Genomic DNA, 26,593 nt, shown 5'->3' with positions numbered 1-26,593 from the left:
GTCAGAGAAAGCATGGACGTGCCAACTTCTTCTGCAAAGTTCCAGCTTCAATGTGTCAATAATACTTCGTAAAATGGTCATACATTTCTCGTTTCTTATTGAAATTGTTATGACCTATAGTCGAGAAACTCTTGAAACAGCCTATTACCTCTAACTTGAATCACCTTAAGATCACTAATTGATATATATATATATATATATATATATATATATATATATAAAGTCAACCCTATTAGATTCCGAGTTACAAATTAACATATTAGGTATAATTTTCTCTTGCTACGTTACCATTGTTGCTTTATTAGTTATGTATGCAATTTATACTACTTAGTTTAATTACACCTACCATTCAAAATTTTACTTTATGTACACACTTCTCAATTTGTCATCCTTAGTCGCTTACTTTGTGTGGAGTCCCAATTATACACACTCTAACACTCAGCTCGGTTAATAATCACTTTTCCAAAAAGGGTAAAAAAAAAATACTCCATTCCTCCCCAATTGATAGTCACTTATGCTATTTTTGGGCACCAAAAATGTTAGTCACATTTGCTTTTTTCAAGTAACATTAATATTATTTTTTTACCAAAATTCTCTAACATTTGCAAAAATATTTGTGCAAATTTAACTTTTCAATGTAAATTTTACTTTCCCGTGTACTTTAATTATTTTCTCTCTCTATTTTTTGCATACCCAATGTAAATTTACTTTTTCAATATTCTTTCTTTAATTCTCCTTAATTTCTGTAATTTTTCTTCAAAAGTGACTATCAATCGGGGACGAAGGGAGTAATAATTTGACATGACCTATATACATTATTTCACAAGTGAAAATGATTGTTTGGTGAGAGCTCGCTTTCAATGGATTCATATGAGACTGTCAATTATATGTGGATCATGTGTACACAACGTCTTTAATATTTTTTACATAATTTTTGTGTGGATCAAACTAATACTACTATTTATTGAACTACGTTAATTTTGGCTCACCACTATAATTATTGAGAGCTATCAATGGCTTTGTCTCGAGCTAGCTTGATTTAATTGATGTGACAAGTTTGAATGCGAGGTTAACAAAGCAAATTTCAGCTACCTATCTCCATTTTAGGTTAATTGTAACGATTAAACATTTTTTACTCACACTTCTCGTTGCAAATCATATAACTAATATATAAAGCTAAACTTTTAGCCAGGTCACGAGACAGCGACACTTGGCGCCTTAGTTTTTCGCCAAATGTTACTATGCCACGTAAGCAACAATTAAATATTAGTATGACATGTATAATTTATTTGGATATATTTTTTATGGATATATTTTTTATGAATAAAAAATTTGTATTTTTTAATAGGATAAAACTAGAATAGATATTTTAGGATAAAAATATTAGTTTAAAATTTTATTTTCAATAAAATTTAGATAAATTTATAGGATAAAATTGTTGATTTAGAGTTTTATTTCCAATAAATTACCCATATTTCATAGGTACAAAAATTATAACTTTAGCAGATCACAACGACACAACAATTAAATAATTTATCATATAAATTTATTTTAATATTATAAGTTTTTTTTGGAGCAACATTCATTTATGATATATCCTAATAGATTGAAATAAAATACTTCACAATCTAATATGAGTTTATTACTTTATGTAGAATTGTCAATCAGGTTGAGTCACAGGTTATTTCGGGTCGAGTCACTTCAGGACTCGGGTTAAGAAATGTTTACATACACTAGCACAAAGTTTCGGGTTCGGTTCAACCCAATAAGCTTAGAACAATTTTTTTTCCTTACTTTATTTTTGGCTAATTTTTAGAAATTCTAATATTTCAAGTTTTATTTTTTTATTTATTTATTTTTTAAAGCAAACATTTTCACCAATATTATTATTAGTCATTACATGCCTATTATATAATTTCAATTGGCACAAAATCACAACCATTTCTAACTAATTTTGTATCAATGATATATTTTAAAACTTGATACATAAATACAAATATTATCTTAAAATTCAATAAACAATCCGGACATCACACGGGGCACCAAACTAGTAATTTATAAAAAGGATAGTATAATATAACGAACGTAAATTATAATCATTGTTGTTGAATTGGAAACAATTGCATTATATAATACAATACTTCGTATTGGTTTAATTGGGCAAAAACTCCCCAGTGTTTGTAACCCCCAATTAATAATATAAGCGTTGGGGTATAGGATATATAACAATCTCGTAAAATATAGATCATTATCCCTTAAAATCACTAAATTTTCAATTACACATGAAATACTTATACAAAGCATTTCTCCCACATTGACCAGCAATAAGAAACGATGGAGATGTCACTCAAGCTAGAGTATAAAATTCGGGTCAAGCAATTGAACAAAGCATACCTTTCTCGGCCTTTTGGCTAAGATCAAGTGTAGTATCTGTTCTTATCAGTTTAATATCTGATACGTGAGTCAATGACTCACAACGATATTAAATTTATTTTTTAAGGGGGAGGATCCATCACGGTAGCTTGCTATCGGGTTCCTTAAGCGTTGCCTTTGCGTTGCACTATAGCAAAGGCCTGGCGCACCCCACCAAATTGAAACCAAATTGCTTCTTGATTTAGTCTGTTACAAAAAGTGATAACATGTATTTATAGTGAATAACTGAATATGATTGAAGACTTTGAAGTTCTTAGTATCTTTAAATTTTTCCTGTTTGGTGGGACTAAGTAGTTTTCAAGGAAAACCAATTTCCCTTTTTATATGGCAATAATAAGAATGAAGTTTTCTTCAGGGTGAGATCAATTCATATTGATTCGTTAAGGACTTAAGGAGGCTATATAGTTTTCTCAATCAAGCTAGCTGAGTTCATAAATAAGTGTGTTCCATAAATAATGAGATTTGCGGTTTTGACATTTGTCGATATCATGTACATAATATCATATAGTTTAGCATCATATTCACTCTTATCATATAGTCTATTAGTCTAGCATCATTATATTTGATAAACCGTCTAATTTAAATCAATTGTTGTGAATTAGTCAATGATGTTTATTAAACAAGATTCAATTACACCATTATGTTCTTGAAAAAATTCTATAAACATACTCCTATGCAAAATTAGGAAGAAAAGGCAGTTTTTTTTTTTTTTTTTTTTTTCAAACTTTTTGAACTTGTTCAAGAATTGATAAAATTTTGGTGATCACTTTGAACCTTGTCTCGATCAACCTTTATAACAGAATCTTTGCTATAAGCTTAAATGGGTAAATCTTTTTCTCGATACTTCTTTTAGCATCGTTGCCTCGTACACTTATCTCCTTACATATACCACTCCATTCCCCCTTATACTAGACAACCCGAAAGCCCATTAGTATGATGAAAACAAGCGGTCTAAACTCCACACTAACCTTTCCATTTATGATATGATCGTAAAGAACGAATTGAACCATTACTTTGATACGTAGTATATGTATATTAATGTAGAAAGAATTTGATGATTCATCCCACATTGAGAAGGTACAAAAGTAATGAGAAGAATCCAGTATAAGAAGGAATTGAATGACATTGTAAAACCTACTTACCTGGACAGGGTCAATGGGCGATCAAGAAGGCTCATGGCCTAGGGTGATGGCTTCCATTGCACTTAGGAAGCGCATCAGCTTAAGATCTCCCCAAGTGGGAGAGTCTACGTCATAATTTGTGACAGTGGAGTCTTGCGTTCGCGCGGCCTCTATCTATTTCTATTTTAAAGATGTCTTTAATTTGAGCATAAAAACTTTTTTTTTTCTTAATCAGTCTTCTAATAGCTTAACAAAGGTGGGTAATTATTTTAGTTGACACGTATTTTTAGTTGACACGTATTCCTTTTTAGGAAGTTTATTTTTATTACACGTATTTATTTTTAGAAAGTTTATTTTTAGTAACACGTTTCTTTTTTGGTAATTTTTATACCTTTTTTGTTAGTATACCCCAGTCCCCACTTGTTTTATCATTATCTTTCCTCTTCTTAATATGTGCCTAAATTAAACGTGTCAACCAAATAAAAAGGGAGTAAGTATTTACTTATATCCCCCCACCCCAAGTTGTTCAAATTAAAATTACAACTATCACATAAAAAAAGTAAAATAAGAAATTTTTAGAGACAAAGGAAATACTTTGTAACTTTAAAGTAAATCGTAGGATTTAAAAAGGTACCAAATTCGGCATTTATATGAGTCATACCAGATTTACTACCAAAATCTCTAAATCACAACCAAGGACAAGTATTGATCATCTATTCACTCGAGGCACGAGGAAATTAACACATGAACTAGATTTGCTGGGAGCTCTATAGATGAACTCCCTCCAAAAATAAACGTATGCCATTAAATGCAGCGAGCACACGGTATTCTTTAGTAAAAGGCGAAAGAATAGTTCGCTTTGTGCTCACTGCGAAGCTGCGTGAAGATTACATACATGAGGCGAACTTATTTATACCAGTTTTGTAGCTTCAATCATCAATCTAGTCCATGTGGGACTAATCTGCTTAGTATTTTTTTTTCTTTCTTTCTTAAGGAATCTGCTTAGTTTTATTTTAATTAATTTTTTTTTTCTATTTACTTATTAATGTATTTTGTAGCTAGTAGAGTAGTAGTAGTTTTTCAGCTCTTAATCAACAACCATAACAAACCCCATAGGAGAGGGACACACATAGCAAGCTTACGCTATTGCTTTTAAGTCAATTACCGAAAATTGTCGATCTAATAGTTTGAATCTTAATTGATCCAAATCTTTTCTCTATAATAAGCAGTAGACAAATGTGAAGTACGAAATTCGAAAATTCTTCTATATTCACATAGTTCTCGTTACAATGACCATCATAAACAATCTAAACATCGTTGAAATTTTTTGGTTTTAAGACTATGTAGTTAAAGGGCTCATTGGAAAATTCATTGAAACTTATACATAGATTAAAATCGTTAACGGCTGGATTAACTTTTGTTTCTGCAAGAATCAGATAATCCAAATCCAAGATCCGAAGCTCGAGTGTATAACCCGTTCTGCTCCTATCGGCCAAATAAGAACCTACACACAGAGAAGAGATTAGCTAGCCCCGGGGTGAATCCGGGGATAACCACTCCGAAGATTAAGTCAGCAAGTGTTTATAGAAAAAGATGATTTAGAGAGAGAAAGTAATGAGAGAAAGAGAGTAGTGAGAGAAAGAGTGCAATAAATGCTACCTTCTTTTTGAAGTAAAATCAGATTATTTATAGGTTAACTAAGTGACAGGTGGCAGTTTAACAAGTAATATGATTTCTGCCACGTGTCAAACGTGAGCACGACACGTGTCAGCTACTTCCATGCCGATATGTATACTTTATACAGAAATGCCGACATTAACAAGAGTTATTGATGGACCGGATTCAGATAGTATGTCGGCCTGTCATATCATATCGGCCTATGGCGATTACCGTTATGTCAATATTTCCCCATACAACTAGCCCCCCGAGTGAGGACGTTTGATCAGATGATCTAACGTTGTCACTTGTTATTAGTAACGTAGTGTTTTCTTGGAAAACTTCGATTTACTCCCTAAGAAAACAAGGTTTACTTTAATTACATTAAGGCTGGGAGCGAAAAACTTCGATTTTCCCCCCAAGTAACCTTGTTTGCCGTTAGCAAACAAGGTTTACTTTAATTACATTAAGGCTGGGAGCGAAAAACTTCGTTTTTCCCCCCTAGTAACCTTGTTTGCCGTTAGCAAACAAGGTTTACTTTAATTACATTAAGGCTGGGAGCGAAAAACTTCGTTTTTCCCCCCTAGTAACCTTGTTTGCCGTTAGCAAACAAGGTTTACTTTAATTATGAGATTGGAAGTTTAATGTATATGTACAGGTGGCTTCGTTTCTCGGGGGGCTAGTTGTATGGGTAGAGGACACGTGTTGACGATCTAACGATTTATTTTTTAAATTAACATTTTGCTCTAACCGTTAGATTTCTGACCATGTGTCATATCAAACGTCACCTTTTCAACTTCCTTTTTGACTTCTTTTTCTTCTCTTTTTTTTACTTTTCACATTTTCACATTTCCTTCACAAAAATTCGTGAATTTTACCAGAGAAAGCTGCGATCTTTATTTGGGATAGCCGCAATTGGGCCTTGCCGGACTTATCATATTGTTGAAGCATCAAAGATTTTTCTTTGCGTCGTCGCTGTCATCAAGTAGTTTAAGGTATTTTAAAGATTTCAATTTCAATTTGCATGTCTTGGAATACATTCGCTGTTTGCCCATTTTTTAGTTTTTAGTTGGTTTATTAAATGTCCAATAATAATATTGAAGAAGAACAACCCACCTTTAGTACTGTTAGGCGGCGTCTTATTAGGCAATCTTTGAGAAAAGATCTCGGCCATAACAAAAGTGGGGTTTCATCTTTGTCTGATAATATTGACGACCCTTTTCAGCCGTTATCAGAGAAAGAGCAAAAGGAGGAGTTTTACCGTCATAAAATACTAGCGGATTGTGAAAAGGCAAGACGCCCTACAAACCCTAACATTCCTGAGGACGTTGAGGTTCTTGAAATTGAACCTGTTAGCATCCGATATCACTTGCGGAGTTTTGCCGACAAACCTGATTTTGACCAATACGGAACTAACGTCGGGAATATTCATATCAGAGCCTCCAGTATGCCGAGATCTAAGTCAGCTGACCACCCATCTCAGACTGCTGGTGGTGCAGTGGGGCCTAGTGTTGAGGCTGGACTAAGCTCTAGGCCTGAGCCTAGCAAAAGGCCTGGCCAAGCTCAAGTTATAAGTTCTTCTAGCTTTGAGTCTGAAAAAGGTTCGAAGTCTCCTGTTTATGATTCCGCTATCAAATCTGTGTTAAATGATGACGATGATAGTGATGAAGAAGTAAATCAGGGCGATAACACCGAAAGCCCTGAGAGAGCCGAAATGATTGATCTTATGGCTGAAGTTACCCATGAGGAAAGTTTAGATGAGGAATATGATTCTGAAACCGATGAGGCTGATTTCCGACAACCTCTTATCTTACCCTCTAATAGTAAGGTTGCTGAGGCTAGTGTTAGCAAGGTTTGGCTGAAACTGGCCGAAGAAAAGGAATATTGCCGTAAGGCTAAAAGATTTTACGGTTTTCCTGATGGGTATGAACTAACACTTCCACCACCTTCTGCAACTGTTCTTGATTGTCCTGATGGTTATATTGCTATTTATGCCAAACACTTTGAATTCGGCCTCCGATTTCCTCTTCATCCTTTTATCGTTAAAATCTTTAAGGCATGGAATGTATGCCTGGTACAAGTTACTCCTCCTACTATCCGTGCCGTTATTGCTCTGATTTGGGTTTTGTTGTATAAAAATTTTCCGTTAACCTTGAACTTGTTTAGGAGGTTAATAACTTTGAAACGTGATGGACAATCCGAAGGTTGGTGGTCATTATATACGGCCTCTCACAAGTTCACTGTAAACCCTAAGTTTTCAAGCTGTAAAGGTTGGCAGGATAAATTCTTTTTCATGAGTGTTCCGGAAGATTTTCCTATCAGGAGAACTTTCTTTCGGCCTCATCCTCGTTTCGGCCATATTGCCGAGAGAGATCTTGGCCCTCAAGAGCAGAAGGCCTGTGATTATTTTGATGCCGTTAGGGCTAATATCGGTGGGAAAACACGTGTTGTTCCGAAAGTGTGGTTGCCAAATGTAAAGTACATTTTGAACAACGCACCACTATCTTATATCGGTTTATGTCGGACTGATGCTTATGGTACTAACCTTATAAATTATTGTTATTCTTTATTTTGTTAGTACTTTCGCATTAATATGATACTTTTGTTGGTATTATTTATACAGATATGCTTTTTAACAGCTTATACTTATTAATAATCTTTGACATGTAGGCCCACAGAAATTGGACAAGGTAGCCCTCGGTTTATCACCTGACGGCAAGAGAGTGGTATCCCGTTGTCCCCAATCTCTAAGACCGGCATTAGAGACTTTCACTTCTTTTTGCTCACACGCCCCTACACGCAATCCTAAAAGAAGAGCAGAAGAGATGGTCGATGAGAATGTGAGAAGAAATCGGCGTCTGACCTCATTGGCTAACAGACGCGGTGGAAGTGTTGCTGTCGTTTCTACAAGAAAAGAAGATGAGCCGGCATCAAAGCGGTCAAAGACCGACACTGAACAGCCAAAGGCCCCTTCGCCACCTAAAACTTCTGTTCCTGAAAAAATAATTTCAGCAACGGCAACAACCAATGAAAATGCCGATAAGGTGTTTGAAGATCTTACTGTATCTCCTTCTCAACAGGTAATAAACTTAGTATAGAAAAATTTATTAATGATAACGGCTAAAAAGAAAATCTTATCATGTCATTATTATTATTTTTATTATTTTTTTAATAACTTGTTTTCTATTAGGAAACTATTCCCATTTCTGCTGAACCTCAACAGGTTGGCCCTGTCAATTCTGATATAAGTATTCCCGGTATTACTTATCGGGGTGGACAATGGATCGAACATGTTGAAGGAAAGATTCCAGATGAGGTTCTGGATAGAGTAAAGGCTCCTGAGGGTCGTTCTCGCGATCAATGGCGGCCTGAAATGGACGTCTTCCTCAATGAATCCATTTTCACTGATGACCCTCTACGGGGTGGAAATTTGGGATATCGGCTTCTACGAAATGTTTCAACTCCAGTTGATAGGCCGTCTGGACTTATCGGCCCCGTTGCAGCCCAACATATGCATGATCTGATGAGGGTAAGCAGTTGTAATTTATTATATATATCTATTTTTACGTTAAGACACATGGCTTACATCTTTCATACTTCGCATGTTTATAGGCGGTTGCTTCTGGAACGGAGTTGGTTGAAATGTATAGATTCTATCAGGATAAGTATCATCAGAACATGTCTAACCAACAATCTCTGGAGACAGCTTTGAAGAACGCCAAGAAGGCTCTTGATGGAATTAAGCTGATAAAAGCGAAAGATGACGCCGAATTATCATCTTTGCGCGAGAAAGTTGAAAAAATGAAAAATCTTGAAGAGGAGATAAAGGATCTTAAATCTCAGCTTGAAGATAAGAACGCCGTGAAGAATCAACTTTCTATTGTGTAGAGTGATCTTTCTAATGCTAAGGCAACAATCAGCAATTTGGAAGGTCAGCTGCAAAAAATGGAAGCCGATAAATCTGGGGTGCGGCAAAGGGCGATTAGCCGTTATTTGTCATCGGTAGAGTTTTGCAGTAAACTACAAGATCGCTTTGATGGCTGTAGGGAATAATTTCAAGCCTTTAAAATCCCACTAGCTTGAACCCCACTGTGATCATACACTAAAGTACGGTGGCGTCCAAAAGGGAAGAAGATAGAGAAAAAGAGTCGCCAACAAGTTTTTTAAGGAACTTGTAAACCGTTCACGAGGTGAAGGTTACACCCCTTAACGATCCAAGAGATCGTCAACTCCATAAGGTCATGAACCAAATAAGGGTTCGGGGATGAAGGTACAAATCCAACCTAAAAGAGATTGAACCTGCCCTAATAATAGGCCTCAACTTTATTCTGCTCGTATTCATGTGCGCTTTCTGACTAACATGCAAGCAATAGGATTAACCTAAACCTGTTTAATCTATGTTGGTTGAATATTAATGCACAAATAAACTATTATTGGCGATCACTTGAATTTATAATCATAATTAACCCTAACAAGATTATTAATTATCTTATTAAGCGTGGTTACAAGTAACAAATTCCCTTTAAACATGCATAAAAGGTGTGATCAAGCAATAAAGAATAAATATAATATGTATCAAGCAACAATAATCATAATAAACTATAATAGTCATAATAATAATCATAAATAAAATAATCATCATCAAAATAATAATAATAATAATATTCATAATCATTATAAATTATAATAATTATAATCATAATCATGTTCATGTTAATATTAAAGCATAATAAAAATAGCAAGATCCTAGGCATGATACTAACAAGATTAATAACAAACCCTAGCATGTCACTAATTATAAGCGATAAAAATCAAATCTTTAGCCCTAACATGATACTAACATGAATAAATATTAGGAAGAACATAAGAAGCATCATAACAATCATATTTAATATTAAAAATACCCTAGACATGATACTAGGAATCATAATAACAATATAAACATGATATCTACATCATAAAATCAATTAAAAACCTTAAAGTACTTACTTGGATGCCTCGTACCTCTTTCTAATAACAAAATACACACGTTAGTAACTTCAAGGAAAATAATAATCAAAACAATTAAATTAAATAATTGAAATAGAGATTTGGGACCAAACCCTCAGAAATTAAAACCTTTCACGTCTAGGGCGAAGACAACTTCGAATATGGCTAGGTGTTTCTAGATCTTGTGAATACGGAATTTTGTATGAAAAAGCAAGAAAGAATTGAATGCTAAAGAAAGAATTTTTTAATTAAGAATTGATGAATGAAAACTTGCGAATGAAGAGAGTTGGTGAAAACTTAAGAATGAGGAGAATTGATGAGTGATAGATGTAGATGATGAAGATAGTTGATGAATGAAAACGGAGTTTTTAATATGATATTTATAGAGAAAATCAACCAAAAAAGATAATTTAACAAAACAGAGTCTGAAGATCACAAAACAGGATTGGCGCCAACCCTGGCTAACTGGCGCCAGGCACCAGTGGCTAGCGCCAGGCGCTAATGGCTAGCGTCTGGCGCCAAGCCTGGTTCCAGGCGCCAAGGCCTGGGGTTGGACGCCAGTCTTAATTCCAACGCGTTTTCGAAAATCTGGTAAGTTTACCGTACTGGAAGATAAAATAATATAATTTCTTCGAAAATGCTATTTGATCTTAATTAAAACTCTGAAAAGTCCTAATTGAATTAGGAATGAAAAGAACCTTCTAGAAGATTCTAGAAGACTAAAACCATTTCTAATTGCATTAGGAATGATAAATCATATTAGGCCCTCCTCTAGATCATTGGGCCGTACATAAAGCTCAAATCGGGCCCAGTTTAGTAAATTGGCCATAACTTCCTCATTATTCATCGAAATTGGGCTTATAATATGTCGTTGGAAAGGTCTTTGCAAGCCCCATCCAACTACACCACTATTGGACCCATATCATGGACCAACCAAACTGGATCGACTTTTTTCTTAAAATAAAGTTTTCAAAAATAGGGAGAAAAGAAAAGAAATAAAACTTTCCGCAACACTAGACCTTTCCACACTTTCGTTTCATTCGATTATGATTCGACGTGAAAGGCACTCATCACCGGGTTTGGTTTTGGGGAGACACAAATGGGTGTCTACAGAAGCCCCCACTTTGACTGAGTTTGGAGAAACGCAAGTTTCGAAAACAAAAGTCAAAGTATTGATAGGGACGGAGAATGATTCAGAACGTTCTGCGATCCTAAATCAATCTTGTAACGCCGATACCTGCAAAACTAGCATTAGTTAAACAGATAAAAGAGTTAAGAAACGCGTATCTTGCACCGTCGAGCACACGTCTCTGAAAGTAACCGATTGTTGCTGCTTTACTGTTTTGATGACCTCCTGCAAGCTAGAGAATGCCATCCCACTTGAAAACCGCTACGCCCGTAACTGCTTCCAAATTAGAAGATTGCTTCGCCTGAAACTATCCTCCTCTGCAATGATAATATTCCACATCCTAGGGAACATTATCGAAGATTATTTCTCTCGAAACAATCCTCATCCGCATTGATAATATTTCGCGTCCAAGGGAATACTATCGAAGATTTCTTCTATTGAAACAATCTTCAGCTGTTTGTGACAACTCTCCATAATCCAGGGAACGCCACCTTGCTGTTTCGATGTTCACTCGTCTCTGAACAAAGAGCTTCTTTTTTATATGTTCACGCGTCTCTGAACAAAGAGCTTCTTTTTGATATGTTCACGCGTCTCTGAATAAAGAGCTTGATAATAGGATGCCCACGCGTCTCTGAGCAAAAGAGCTTGTAAATAGGAAATGTCCACGCGTCTCTGAACAAAAGAGCTTGAAAATAGGAAATGTCCACGCGTCTCTGAACAAAAGAGCTTAAATGAAATGTCCACGCGTCTCTGAACAAAAGAGCTTGATTGATATGCCCACGCGTCTCTGGAGCAAAAGAGCTTTTGATGGAAATGTTCGCGCGTCTCTGAACAAAAGAGCTTCGGTGCTTGAATGTTTGTTGCGATAATGTTCTGAAGAAAAATTTCCGAAGACCAACGTTTGTCGATCTCTAAAGCTCGCCTGAACTTTGCTTTTGCCTTTCGCTAAAACCAGTATGTCGGTGTTTCCGTAATGAGCCATATCTTAGGCGCTTTAAGCTAAGAAAGACGATCTTTCATCAAGTCGACCCCTTATTGTGATTGTAATCAAACTGACTACTTAATCATGTCAAATTGCTTATAGGGGCTAACTGGTGTACCAAGGAACCCAAAATTGCTGTATGAAGTCGAAATCACCTTTCTGAGAGGCTTCGAGCTCTGTCGTTGCTGAAATATTTCTGGCGCCAGTCGCTGGAGTAGGGTCTTCCCTGTTCTGCTGCACCTGTATTTATTTTTTACTATAGAACTTTGCCAATTTCTTTAATTATCTTAGGGTTGACCTAAGGCTTAAAATTATCTTAGGGTTGACCTAAGGTTTAATGTTGCTTGACTCATCGACTTGACACGACTCAAGGTATAAACTTGACTCGATATGTTTGACTGACTCGAGGTTGACTCGACTCAAAGTGAAATGACACATGTGTTAGACTCAAATCAAAGTAATATGGCACGATATGACTCAATGTGTACATGACTCATGTGTGCATTGTAATGTGATCGTGCAACTCAAAAAATGCAAAAAAGCAAAAATTTTCTGTCATTTTTGTGGAGGGTACCGACTTTCTCCCGCAAAAAAAAAAAAAAAAAAAGAAGCGAAGTTTGAAGATGCATGTTGAATGAGCTTAGTCAAATGTCATTTGATACTATCTCTCAAGGTGCAAGGATTAATCCATCCTAGGCTATCTCAATGGTTGACTCCATGATGAAAGTATTTGGGTAACTTAGGCACGGAGGCTAAGCACTTCATACTTCGTGATGCAATGACAATTATGGGTGATGTTGATATGACAAGGTATGCTTCAACGGTGTATTAAGATTTCACGACAAAGGGTTCCTAAGGAAAGTATATTTGGTCATGTATGTGTGCAGTGTGTGATAGTGACACTAAAGTTAGGCTGCAAGAGCTAAGTGTGTGAAAAAATATATTATTGAAAAGAGTCAAATGGTGGTGACTCTTAAGCTAGGTAAGCTAATGATGTAAGGACCAAGCCCCCAAGTCTAGCTCTAAGTGAAAAGGGATGAGCATAGTAAATCCCTTGATATGATCATGGTGGAAGTGTGTGAATGTGAATATGAATGCATGTTTATTACGGCCGCACCTCGATGTGAGGTTGCCTACGTATCCGTTAGGAATCAGGCTGAACGTAGCTCTAGCCAAACCTCGCACAAGTGTGTGTATACCTCAAAAAGGTCTTTTAAGGGTTGTAACGTGGTTAGGCTAAAAGTTATAGAAAAAAAGGGATAAAGGCTCAAGACCCTAGATAAGCCCCCAAGGTGTGCAACCTTGCTTTTGAATATTTGTAATTTTATGCTTGAGTTTCTACTCTTTTTTAGCTCTTTTTGCTTTAGAATTTATTTTATTTTTGCAAGTGTGGGCAATCCCGATCATGCGGTCTATCACTCACTTGGCATTCATGTTTCTCAGGCACGGTACCGAGCACTCGATAAGAGACGCAATCTGAGACGTGTTCTTATCGAAGATACTTTCATATAAAAGACATTGGAACACTTACCCTTTTGTACACTTGCTTTCGTTTTTTATTATTGCTTATTTTTTTGCTATTGCTTTCTTTTGAATTTGCTCAAGCTTTCTTTAGAATTGCATAAGTTGCACACCATCCCATCCAAGGTTAGGTAGATATAGGTTGAAAAAAGAAGGGTTTATCGTTAGACGAGGCTCAAAGTGGTTTATGAAGAAAGGATTTGTAAATTAGAAAGGCGAAAGGAGATATGATGTGGCTACAAGGGGTGCCTCAAATCATTAGTATACCTTGTGCTTAATTTGACACGGATTTTTTTATATTTTTTGATGCAATGCAATGTGATGATCATGTGCAAGGAAATAGATGCTCATTTTATTAAAAAGGGAAAAAGGAAAAATCTAGAAAATAAAAGGTGCCTATGCTAGACTTATTGGGGAAGGGGTAAAATGAAAAAGAAATAGAAAAAGAGGTCATGAAATCTTGTCATTGAAGCTCGCCTCTTGTCTTGTGTTGTTTGCTCCGACATCATCCAGTCTTCTCGCTAGCTAGAGGCGATGGGATCTTATTTGCCTCTATGAGATCTTGAATGAGGTTTTGAAACCTGTAGCATTCATCAGTAGTATGACCGCGCCCTCGATGGTACTTGCAATAGGAGTTTGGATTCCATCTCGAAGATCGATTTTCTGGTGTTGGATCCTTGGTAGGGCCAATAGGTTTGATTAATCCTCGATCATAGAGACGATCGAAAGCAGCATCGTAGGTCATTCCAATGGGTGTGAACTCTCGCCTGGGTTTCCTTTTAGATCCTTGATTATCTATGGCTAAGACATCATTATGGTCAAAGGTACTAACATTATTACTAGAGTGGGCGTTTTCTGAAGAAGAAGGATTGTCGCTCTTCTTTCCTTTCCAGCCACCGTGGTTGCTATTGTTAGTAGCCTTTTGCTTTGCGAGGTCATCTTCGATCTCGATACCTATGTCATAGACGGCCTTGAAAGTATTCAAGTTGTGTTGATATTTTAAGTGCTTTGAATACTTTTCTTGGAGATTCTTGATAAACATCCTCACGGATTCTTTTTCAGTGGGGACCTCAATCATCTTGGCGGAAGTTTCCCTCCACTTATTAAAGAAAAAAGTAAAGCCTTCATTCTCTTTTTGTCTTAGCATCTCAAGTTGTCTATTGGTCGGCTTCAACTTGGATATTGCACTTGTATCTATCAACGAAAGCGTTTACTATCGATTCCCAAGTAGAGGTTTTCTCTTTGTCAAGGGAGAAGTACAATTGTTGGCAAACGGTTTCGTGAGATAGTGGGAACAGAGAGGGGAAAACCTTCTTATCGATACCCTTAATGCTCATTATAGTTTCAAAAGCTCTTAGATGAAAATAAGGATTATCTGTTGCCTTGAATTTAGGAATGTCAGTGGCGTTGAACTTATGTGGAAGAAGTTCCTTGTCCAGCGAGACCCCTTGTGCGCTCATGCCCTGAAATTTATAGTCACTAGATAGCTTCCTCAAACTTTCTTGCATGAGGTTCATTTGTTGCTGCTTCACGGGATCGTCGACCTTAAGTGCGAGAAGTTTCAATGTCTCAGTCACAGTAGCCAATTGGTTCTTAAGATCATTGACTTCTTCTTGAGTTGCCATTATCTTCTTAGCCTTCCTCTTTTGACGAATCGGTTTATCAAAAAGCGAGACTTGAATAAAGAGGTTGTCCTTGATTAATCGCCCTTCTCTCCTCGACCAAGTACTGTGGGAAAGGAATTTGGGGATACTTATTGTTAATTATTTGACTCAAACTTTATTCAACATGCGATTGGATGGAGGAAGTGAAAAAAGATGGAAGAATGCGAAAGAAGATTTAGATGGAGAAATATGAAGAATTAGGAATAGAATGTACCTCCAACTTAAATGACGGAAAAATCGACTCATGCATGGACCTACGACATGGTCATGGTGACATATACTCAAAGTGTGTGCTAAGACTAGTGAGTGTAGATGGTGCGTTAAGACTCGTGTCATGACCATGTGGCTAGACTATGTGACCAAGACTCGATTAATGACTTGACAAGGTGTTATTGACAGCGAAAATTAACCAAATTAATTAGCAAACTGGTTAATTAGACCCTAGGTGATGACTTGACAAATAATCCGAACTGTCGGCCAAGCGATAGGACTGGCGTCACACTATGGTGGTTGGCGCCAGACAATTTAGTTAATGTCTGGCACTACACACTATAATGTGGCGCTACAGCTCAGACTTTGGCGCCAATATTGGAGCTTTGGTCTGGGACTGTTTTCGGTATTATTAGTCAACTGGGGTATGCCTAAAGTCGTACTAGGTCAATTCCGATTAAAAAAAATAGACTTTATTGACTCAAATTAATTAATTAATTAATTAATTAAGCAAAGTTCTTTAAGTCATTAATTTTAGTCTCAACACAAATCAACAAACGGTTAAGAGAAACATAGAATATATATGCACAACAAATAATGCACAATTAGTCAAGTAGGCACAATATGATGCAATGAGTTCGCAACCTAACCATGGCTCTAGTTCTCTAAAGTTCGGGATATGGTTTAGTCAAGTAGGGTCCATGGTTAATTGTCCGGATGCACTGCGCAGAAGCCTAACCGTGAAGGGTTAGCGCGTGTGGATGGGACACCGCGAGTTCTTAGAAAAAACTCACTTCCATGGTTTGGTGAATTCAACATCTCAGATGTACCCTTTGTTGCCAGGAGCGTTCAATCGGGTAGATAGAGCATGAATTCCCAGAAGGTTATGTCCATATGTAGAACACATATGGGTCTCAGAAAAGTGAGAAAAAAATTCAATCAGGAAGTAGAATCGAGCAAACAATACGAAAAACCGGTCGAAATTAGAACGCATATTTCTGGCTCGGTATTGGGGGAAATTGGCGCCAGCAAACAGAGACTGGCGCCAACTTTTAACTGTAGCGCCTGGCGCCAATACTGGCGTCTGGCGCTACGACAAAAGTTTGGCGCCAAGCTCTGGCCCCTGACACTACTTCCCACATGCCTCAGCAGCTTTCTGTGCTCAATAAAATCTTCCAGTTTCGCGCGGTGTTATTTCAGTCCTAGTTGTGAAAGACATTTCTCAAATTTCTTTATTTCTTGATCACACCTCTTATGCATGTTTAAAGGGAATTTTGTACTTGTAATCACGCTTAATAAGATAATTAATAATCTTGTTTAGGGTTAATGTGATTATAATTCAAGTGATCGCCAATAATAGTTTATTTGTGCATTAATATTCAACCAACATAGATTAAACAGGTTTAGGGTTAACCTATTGATTGCATGTTAATTAGAAAGCGCACATGAATACGATCAGAATAAAGTAGAGGCCTATTATTAGGGCAGGTTCAATCTCTTTTAGGTTGGATTTGTACCTTCATCCCCGAACCCTTATTTGGTTCATGACCTTATGGAGTTGACGATCTCTTGGATCGTTAAGGGGTGTAACCTTCACCTCGTGAATGGTTTACAAGTTCCTTAAAAACTTGTTGGCGACTCTTTTGCTCTATCTTCTTCCCTTTTGGACGCCACAGTACTTTAGTGTATGATCACAGTGGGGTTCGAGCTAGTGGGATTTAAAGGCTTGAAATTATTCCCTACAGTGTTTGGCGACTCCACTGGGGAGGATTTCTATTTTAATTCCTGAATTTGTTTCGGCAATGATTTAGAATGAGTGGATGAGACTCGAAAAGTTCTAAGTATTTCATGTGCGTAATTTTGATTAACATTATTGTCATATGCATAAAAAGGTTCTCATTGGAAAGACCATCCGTAATGAGTAAAAAACATAGGATTTTACACGTAGGAAATTTGAGGAATGTCTTTCACAACTAGGACTGAAATAACACCACGCGAAACTGGAAGATTTTATCGAGCACAGAAAGCTGCTGAGGCATGTGGGAAGTAGCATCAGGGGCCAGAGCTTGGCGCCACACTTTTAGCCGTAGCGCCAGACGCCAGTATTGGCGCCAGGCGCTACAGTTAAAAGTTGGCGCCAGTCTCTGTTTGTTGGCGCCAATTTACCCCAATACCGAGCCAGAAATATGCGTTCTGATTTCAACCGATTTTTCGTATTGTTTGCTCGATCCTACTTCCTGATTGAATTTTTTCTCACTTTTCTGAAATCCATATGTGTTCTACATATGGACATAACCCTCTGGGAATTCATGTTCCATCTACCCGATTGAACGCTCCGTGCAACAAAGGGTACATCCGAGATGTTGAACTCACCAAACCATGGAAGCGAGTTTTTTCTAAAACTCGCGGTGTCCCATCCACTCGCGCCAACCCTTCACGGTTAGGCTTCCGCGCGGTGCATCCGGACAATTAACCATGGACCCTCTATTGACTAAAACATATCCCGAACTTTAGAGAACTAGAGCCATGGTTAGGTTGCGAACGCATTGCATCATTTTGTGCCTACTTGACTAATTGTGCATTATTTGTTGTGCATATATATTCTATGTTTCTCTTAACCGTTTGTTGATTTGTGTTGAGAATAAGTAAGTTAATGACTTAAAGAACTTTGCCTAATTAATTAATTAATTAATTAATTAATTAATTTGAGTCAATAAAGTCTATTTTTTTCAGTCGGAATTGACCTAGTACGACTTTAGGCATACCCCATCTGACTAATAATACCGAAAACAGTCCCAGATCGAAGCTCCACTATTGGCGCCAAAGTCTGAGCTGTAGCGCCACACTATGGTGTGTAGCGCCAGACGTTAACTAAATTGTCTGGCGCCAATCACCACAGTGTGACGCCAGTCCTGTTGCTTGGCCAACAGTTCAGATTATTTGTCGAGTCATCATCTAAAGTCTAATTAATCAGTCTTCTGTTTAATTCGGTTAATTTTTGCTGGCAATAATGCTTAATTGAATCAGTAATCGAGTTTAGGCACTAAGTCCCATGGTCTTACACAAGAGTCCAAGCATGTCACTTACACTCAATGCACACACCAATACACTCAATTCGATCATGATTAAGAGAGTCTTGTGTGCGCGTTTTTTCCGTCATTTTTTTTAGGGGGGTAAGTCGGATATTAATCCTCCAATATAAATAATAATACTTAGTTCCCTAAAAATATGTACATTATTATTGCCAAAAATATGCAACCTCCTTTTTTCAAAAAATAAACCATAAAGTCAAGTTGATTCGAGTCAAGTAATTAAAACATAAGATGGTTTAATTTACAGCGCGTGGTCAAGAAAGGAAGCACGATTAATCAAAGATAACCTCTTCGTACAAGTCCAACTTTTTGACAAACCTATAGCCCGCAAGAGGAAAGCAAGAGTTATAATGGCAACTCAAGAAGAAGTCAATGATCTCAAGAACCAACTGGCTACTGTGACTGAGACACTGAAGCTTCTCGCACTTAGGATCGATGATCCCGTGAAACAACAACAAATGGACCTCATGCAAGAGAGCCTAAGCAAGTTGTCCAGCGACTATAAGTTTCAAGAACTCACATCCTAAGGGGTCTCGGTGGATAAAGATCTTCTTCCGCAGAAGTTCAATGCCAACGACATCCCAAAATTCAGAGCAATTGACAACCCTTACTTTCACTTAAGAGCATTTGAAACAATAATGAGTATCAAGGGTATTGATAAGAAGGTCTTCCCTTCTCTGTTCTCACTATCTCTCGAGACCGTTTGCCAACAATGGTTCTTTTCTCTCGAGAAAGAAAAGACCTCTACCTGGGAATCTATAGCAAACGCTTTTGTTGATAGGTACAAATGCAACATTCAAGTCGAAACTGACCATAGAGAACTTGAAATCCTCAAACAGAAAGAGAATGAAGGCTTCACTTCTTTCTTTAACAAGTGGAGAGAAACCTCAGCTAAAATGATCGAGGTACCAAGTAAAAAAGAGTCCGTGAGACTGTTCATCAAAAATCTCCAAGAAAAATATTCTAAACATCTTAAATATCAAAATAACCTCCATACCTTTAAGGCTGTTTATGATATTGGGATCAATATTGAAGATGACTTGGTTAAGTCTAAAGCTGCCAACAATAACTCCAACAGTGGCTGGAAAGGAAAGAAGAACGACAATCCTTCTTCTTCCAAAACCGCCCACTCAAATAACGTTAGCACCTTTAATCTAGGAGAAGTCCTCGCCATGAACAACCAAGGACAAAGGAAACCATTTAGGAGGAACTTCACTCCTATTGGCATGAGTTATGACACCGCATTTGATCGATTAAATGCAAAAGGTCTTATAACTCTGATGTGTCTATTTTATATATTATTTTACCCCCGTCCCTTGGTCATAATTAGTAGTGTTTTTGGCTCTTTAGAGCCACTTTTATTACTAATTGGTGTTTTCCAGTGTTTTCGTAGATTTGGTTGACTTTTGCAGGGATTTACACTTTTGGAGTATTTTCCCGAGATATTTTGGAGTAATCACGAGCATTGGAGAAGCACGACCAGAGTTTATAGCCCAGGGCCGGTTAGAGCCATCGAACCGGTGATTAAGGGCTCGGTATAGGTGATACCGGGGCATTTGGACCGAGTATTCAAGACCCAAAGAGGAAACCCAGGTTGGCCCGAAGAATTGGAGCCCAATCGAAGTCCAAATAGTGGCCCAAATGAGCCGCCCGGCCAAAGAGGCTGGCGCCCGGAGGCGCGCCCGGCCGGGCGGGAGAAGCTTAGTCTGGCGCCCGGTGACGCGCCTGGCCGGGCGCGAGATTAGTGTTAGATTCAAAAAGGCGCGCCCGATCGGGCGGTGCCTCGCCCGATCGGGCGCGTGTATTTTTAGGAGACGATTAGTGTCGTTTTAGTTTGTTTTAATTTAGGATTTTGTACGGAGTATAAATACTCCTCCGTAATACGATTTTAGTACTCTCTCTCTTAGATTTTCTCTCTCTACTTAGTTTTCTCTCTCTCTTAAACTCTCTCTAAACCTTTGTTCTTAATTCTTTCATTAATTCCAGATTTATTTTGGTAACGATTTCTTTTCCCTTAATCTTAGTTATTTATTTTATTTCTTCTATCATGTCTTGTTTAATTACTTTGATTAGTTTAGTTTTTAATATGTGTGAGTAGTTTAATTTCTAGGGTTTATGGGGATCTAATAAATAATACGAAGGGGAAAATTATTGTTGTTGATTATCAATGCTAGATTAATTTCCTATTGATTGATTTAATGCTCTGTGACTAGATTAGGCCTATCTTTTATGCATGAGTTTGACAATATTGATTCAAGAATCGAGAGATGAGAATTAATGTTTAGGTCTAGTTTCAAAAGGCAAGTTAATTTATAAATGGTTAAGTCAAGATTCGAGAGATGAGATTTAATACCGGTAAATTAATTGTGTGATTGTAATACGTAGCGAGAGCCCTTTATAATCTGGTTAATTGATGCATTGATGATTGACTATTATTGATTCTTGGTATTGCATGATGATTTCTTATTGGATTGTTTTAATGTTTTACAATTGCGGCTTGTAAAAGTATAGCAATATTAAATTGATGAATCGAGCATATGTTAATTTGATATTAAAGGCTATTTTCAATAAGGACTTAGATCTAGTAAATTGCGAGAGCCTGTTAGATCTATGTTGATTAATAAATTGCGAGAGCCTGTTAATCATGTTATTTATGCAATGTCAAAGATTGATTACTGTAGGGAATAATTTCAAGCCTTTAAAATCCCACTAGCTTGAACCCCACTGTGATCATACACTAAAGTACGGTGGCGTCCAAAAGGAAGATAGAGCAAAAGAGTCGCCAACAAGTTTTTAAGGAACCTGTAAACCGTTCACTAGGTGAAGGTTACACCCCTTAACGATCCAAGAGATCGTCAACTCCATAAGGTCATGAACCAAATAAGGGTTCGGGGATGAAGGTACAAATCCAACCTAAAAGAGATTGAACCTGCCCTAATAATAGGCATCTACTTTATTCTGATCGTATTCATGTGCGCTTTCTGATTAACATACAATCAATAGGATTAACCCTAAACCTGTTTAATCTATGTTGGTTGAATTTAATGCACAAATAAACTATTATTGGCGATCACTTAAATTATAATCACAATTAACCCTAACAAGATTATTAATTATCTTATTAAGCATGATTGCAAATACAAATTTCCTTTAAACATGCAATAAAAGGTGTGATCAAGCAATAACAAATAAAATAATGTATCAAGCAACATAATAAATAATAATCATGAATAATAATTATAATCATGTTAAAGCATAATAAACATAGCGAGATCCTAGGCATGATACTAACAAGATTAATAACAAACCCTAGCATGTCACTAAGCAATAAAAATCAAATCTTTAGCCCTAACATGATACTAACATGAATTAATATTAGGAAGAACATAGGAAGCATCGTAGCAATCATATTTAATATTAAAGTTACCCTAGACATGATACTAGGAATCAAAATAACAATCTAAGCATGATTTCTACATCATAATATCAATAAATCAATTAAAGTACTTACTTGGATGCCTCGTACCTCTTTCTAATAACAAAATACACCCGTTAGTAACTTCAAGGAAAATAATAAACAAACAATTAAATTAAATAATTTAAATAGAGATTTGGGACCAAACCCTCAGAAATTAAAACCTTTCACGTCTAGGGCGAAGGCAACTTCGAATATGGCTAGGTGTATCAAGATCTTGCGAATGCGGAATTTTGTATGAAAAAGTAAAATTTTAGAAAACAAAAGAATGCTAAAGAATGAATGAAAGCTTGATGAATGAAGAGAATTGGTGAATGCTAATTAAAGCTAATTGTTGATGAGAATTCGTGAATATTGGTGAATGAAAACGGAGTTTTTAATACGATATTTATAGAGAAAATCAGCCAAAAAAGATAATTTAACAAAACAGAGTCTGAAGATCACAAAAACACATTGGCGCCAGCCCTGGCTAGTTGGCGCCAGCACCAGTGGCTAGCGCCAGGCACCAATGGCTAGCGTCTGGCGCCAATCCTGGTTTCAGGCGCCAAGGCCTGGGGTTGGACGCCAAAGTGGTTTTCAACACGTTTTCGAAAATCTGATAAATTTCCCGTACTGGAAGATAAAATAATATAATTCCAATCGAAAATGCTATTTGATCTTGATTAAAACTCTGAAGAGTCCTAATTGAATTAGGAATGAAAAGAACCTTCTAGAAGATTCTAGAAGACTAAAACCATTCCTAATTGCATTAGGAATGATAAATCATATTAGGCCCTCCCCTAGATCATTGGGCCGTACATAAAGCTCAAACCGGACCCAGTTTAGTAAATTGGCCATAACTTCCTCAATATTCACCGAAATTGGGCTTATAATATATCGTTGGAAAGGTCTTTGCAAACCCCATCCAACTACACCCCTATTGGACCCATATCATGGACCAACCAAACTGGATTGGCTGTTTTCTTAAAATAAAGTTTTCAAAAACAGGGAGAAGAGAAAAGAAATAAAACTTTCCGCAACGCTAGACCTTTCCACACTTTCGTTTCATTCGATTATGATTCGACGCGAAAGGAATTCATCACTGGGTTTGGTTTTGGGGAGACACAAATGGGTGTCTACAATTACTATGTTTTACCCTGGAGTATTATTTATAGGTGAACCTATGCCCTAGATCCTTTCATATATTGTTTTCTTCTTATTCTCAACCTTAGTAGTTTAGTTTCTTACTTAATTATAAATATTGGTTACTTAAATAATTTAGATTATATTAATTAATTAGGAGTAAAAAGACTTGTTTCCCTGTGGAGATCGACCTTACTTCCCTATCTACTTTAGTTAGAGGACTTAGGAATTATTTTTTGATTAGGGGATACGACTTTACCCTGTCAAAATTTGGCGCCGTTGCCGGGGAAACAGTTTTATTTTTATTTCTGATTGTTTTTGTAGTCTAGATTATTTCCCTTTTTGTCTCAGAGAGCGTTAGTTCTCTGAGACAAATCTCATATTTGCTTCTAGTTTTTGTTTATGCCCAGGTGTTCTAGATCAGTTTACATCCCATTCGATCCTGAGATCGAACGTTCCTTCCATAGACAGAAAAACTTCTACAAGCAAATCCTGGCGGATTCTGGTGATACTAACAATAATCACCGCGATCCTCCAACTGATTCCAGCGATTTAGAGGCATCATCAGACGCAGAATCAGAGATGACGGCTCCAAAGAAGCTTAGTGATTATTCACAACCAAAGCTTATGGATTTTCCACATCTCACCCCTACTCCGGCTCTTGATGGGGTTCAATTTGAAATTAAACCTCAATTTATAACGATGATAGAGAGGAAGCAATTCAGTGGAGCCAAGGGTGAAGACCCGAATCTTCACATTGCCGACTATTGTCAATATTGCAACACCATCAGGCAAGCCGGGGTCACTCAAGACCAAATCAGGGAGATTCTCTTTCCCTTCTCTTTAACTGGAAAAGCTAAATTGTGGTTTAATGGCTTAAATAGAACTACACTTGGTATAACTGACTGGGAAACTCTTGTTTTGAATTTCTATAACAAGTATTATCCTGCAGAGAGAACATCAGTACTACGGAGTGCGATTCAGAACTTTGCCCAAGAAGCCGATGAGTCTTTATATGAGGCTTGGGAGAGGTTTAAGGACTTACAAAGAGAATGCCCTCACCATAATTTAGCACAATGGCAGTTAATCCAAGCCTTTTATAACGACATTGGAAATTCCTCTAGAATAATTTTAGACTCTACAGCTAGTGGGAGATTTATGAATCTTAATGTTGATGATGCAGGTCAGGTTATTGAAGACATGGCGATACACAATTCCCAATATGGGAATCCCAGAGGATTTGCTAACAAGGGGAAACATAGTGTCGACTCTGTATCCTTTTTGCAAGCTCAACTGACCTCTATTTGCCAAAAATTAGATAACCTGAGTACTGCTAATGTAGCCAATGTTTCTGCGATTAATAATAATTCTAATGAGGCTTTCTGTGAAAATTGTGGTATTGTAGGTCATTGGGAGCAGGATTGCAGGAGTTCCGTGGAGCAAGTTAATGCCTTCCAAGCTTATAGGCAGAATAACCCATACTCCAACACTTACAATCCTGGGTATCGAAATCATCCATACCTTTCTTACCGGAGCACTAATGTTCAAAATCCACCACCACAAGAACCACAGGTGCCACAGCAACAGCAGCAGAAATATTATCATCCCTATGCTAGCCAGAAGAATCAACCACAACAACCCCCCTCATTTTCCGACCCTTCTTTGGCGGAAATTAGAGCAATGTTGGTCAATATGCAAAAGCACATGGAGAGTAGAGATGCGACAATTGATCAAATTCTAGCGCATAATAAAATTGTAGATAATCAAATTGCGCAACTCTCCGCTACTCTACAAGCCCGCCAACAGGGAGCCCTGCCGGCACAGCCGACTAGGCCTACGGATCAAGCATTTGCAATTACTCTACGGAGTGGTTCAAACTATGAAGGGCCCTCTATGACCAGAGTTGATGAACCTGTTTTATTAAATACTGCTAATCTTGATTCCATTAAACCAAACAATGTAGTTGATAGCCCTGCAGGGCTAAAGGATAATACTAACATATCTAATTATACATTGCAGGGTACAACTCCAGAGAAGGTGGCTACTCCAGACAAGAATAAGAATGCTCTAAAGCCAATCATCAAACTTCCTTTCCCCGATCGTCAATTGAAGACAAACTTGGATAAGCAGTTTGGTAAGTTCCTGGAGGTGGTTAAGGATTTGAAGGTAACAGTTCCCTTTACTGAATTGATCACACAAATCCCCTCATATGCAAAATTTATGAAAGAAATTTTGACGAGAAAAAGGTCTATTAGTGAGGTAGAGACAGTAGCTTTCACTGCAGAGTGTAGTGCCGTACTTCAAAATAAGTCTCCACCTAAATTAAAAGATCCGGGTAGTTTTTCTATCCCTTGTCATATTGGCAATCTCTTGATTGATAATGCATTATGTGATTTGGGTGCTAGTGTTAGCGTCATGCCATTATCTGTGTGTTCCAAGTTGAATATGGGTAACTTAAAAGCTACCAATATAACTCTACAAATGGCCGACCGTTCTTTCAAATACCCCTTAGGTGTTTTAGAGGATGTCCCCGTTAGAGTAGGTAAATTTTACATACCTGTAGATTTTGTTGTTCTTGATATGGCTGAGGATATGCAAACCCCAATTATTTTGGGTAGACCATTCCTTAACACTGCAGGAGCAGTCATAGATGTAAGAAGTGGTAAGCTAACACTATCAGTAGGGGACAATAAAGTTGTTTTTAATCTGAATAATGGAGTTTTTAATGCCCCTAAAAGCTCAATGACTGAGGAGAAATGTTTCAGTGTTAATGTGGTTGTAAACTATTCTAACAAGCCCCAAGCTCTTGAAAAAGATCCCTTGGAGGCGGTATCTTGTGTTGCATCCTTTTCAGATGAGATAGACAAATGGCAGAAGGAAGTCGATGCAATAGAAAGAGCACTCTACAATGTTGGTCTTGGTTTCGAGGATGAACAAGTGGAACCGATCGAGCAAGTTGTGCGAATCGAGCCTACGGTAAGTGTTCCGCCAGATCGAGTTGCAAGTGTTGAACGCAATGACAATTTGAAGCAACATTCGATCGAAAAAGGGTTTTTAGTGCGTAGCATTGAAGATCCCCCAGTCCAAGTAAAGGAGGATCCACCAGATAAGGCGACTTGGCGTCCCACAGGTTATGTCAGGAAGCCGCATCGCAGCCTAAACATCGCTAGACCGGGTGAGAAACCACCCGATCAAGCGT

At 37.4% G+C, this 26,593-nt stretch overlaps 4 non-coding genes across 4 annotated transcripts; 2 read left to right on the top strand and 2 right to left on the bottom strand.

The window, feature by feature from the left end:
* The first annotated feature begins 2,390 nt into the window (after window positions 1-2,390).
* Window positions 2,391-2,587, top strand: LOC145634082 (U2 spliceosomal RNA). The gene has a single exon (XR_014113367.1). It is a non-coding gene; the product is annotated as a U2 spliceosomal RNA (small nuclear RNA).
* Window positions 2,588-3,567: 980 nt separating this feature from the next.
* Window positions 3,568-3,728, top strand: LOC145634076 (U1 spliceosomal RNA). Its single transcript, XR_014113361.1, has one exon. It is a non-coding gene; the product is annotated as a U1 spliceosomal RNA (small nuclear RNA).
* A 587-nt stretch (window positions 3,729-4,315) lies between these two features.
* Window positions 4,316-4,433, bottom strand: LOC145633264 (U5 spliceosomal RNA). Its single transcript, XR_014112600.1, has one exon. It is a non-coding gene; the product is annotated as a U5 spliceosomal RNA (small nuclear RNA).
* Window positions 4,434-24,357: 19,924 nt separating this feature from the next.
* Window positions 24,358-24,464, bottom strand: LOC145633408 (small nucleolar RNA R71). Its single transcript, XR_014112735.1, has one exon. It is a non-coding gene; the product is annotated as a small nucleolar RNA R71 (small nucleolar RNA).
* Window positions 24,465-26,593: the final 2,129 nt, after the last annotated feature.

Source organism: Chenopodium album, chromosome 5, assembly GCF_948465745.1.
Source record: "Chenopodium album chromosome 5, dcCheAlbu1.1, whole genome shotgun sequence".
NCBI lineage: Eukaryota > Viridiplantae > Streptophyta > Magnoliopsida > Caryophyllales > Amaranthaceae > Chenopodium > Chenopodium album.
The sequence above is the reverse complement of the archived record's forward strand: the minus strand, read 5'-3'. Positions and strand labels throughout refer to the sequence as shown.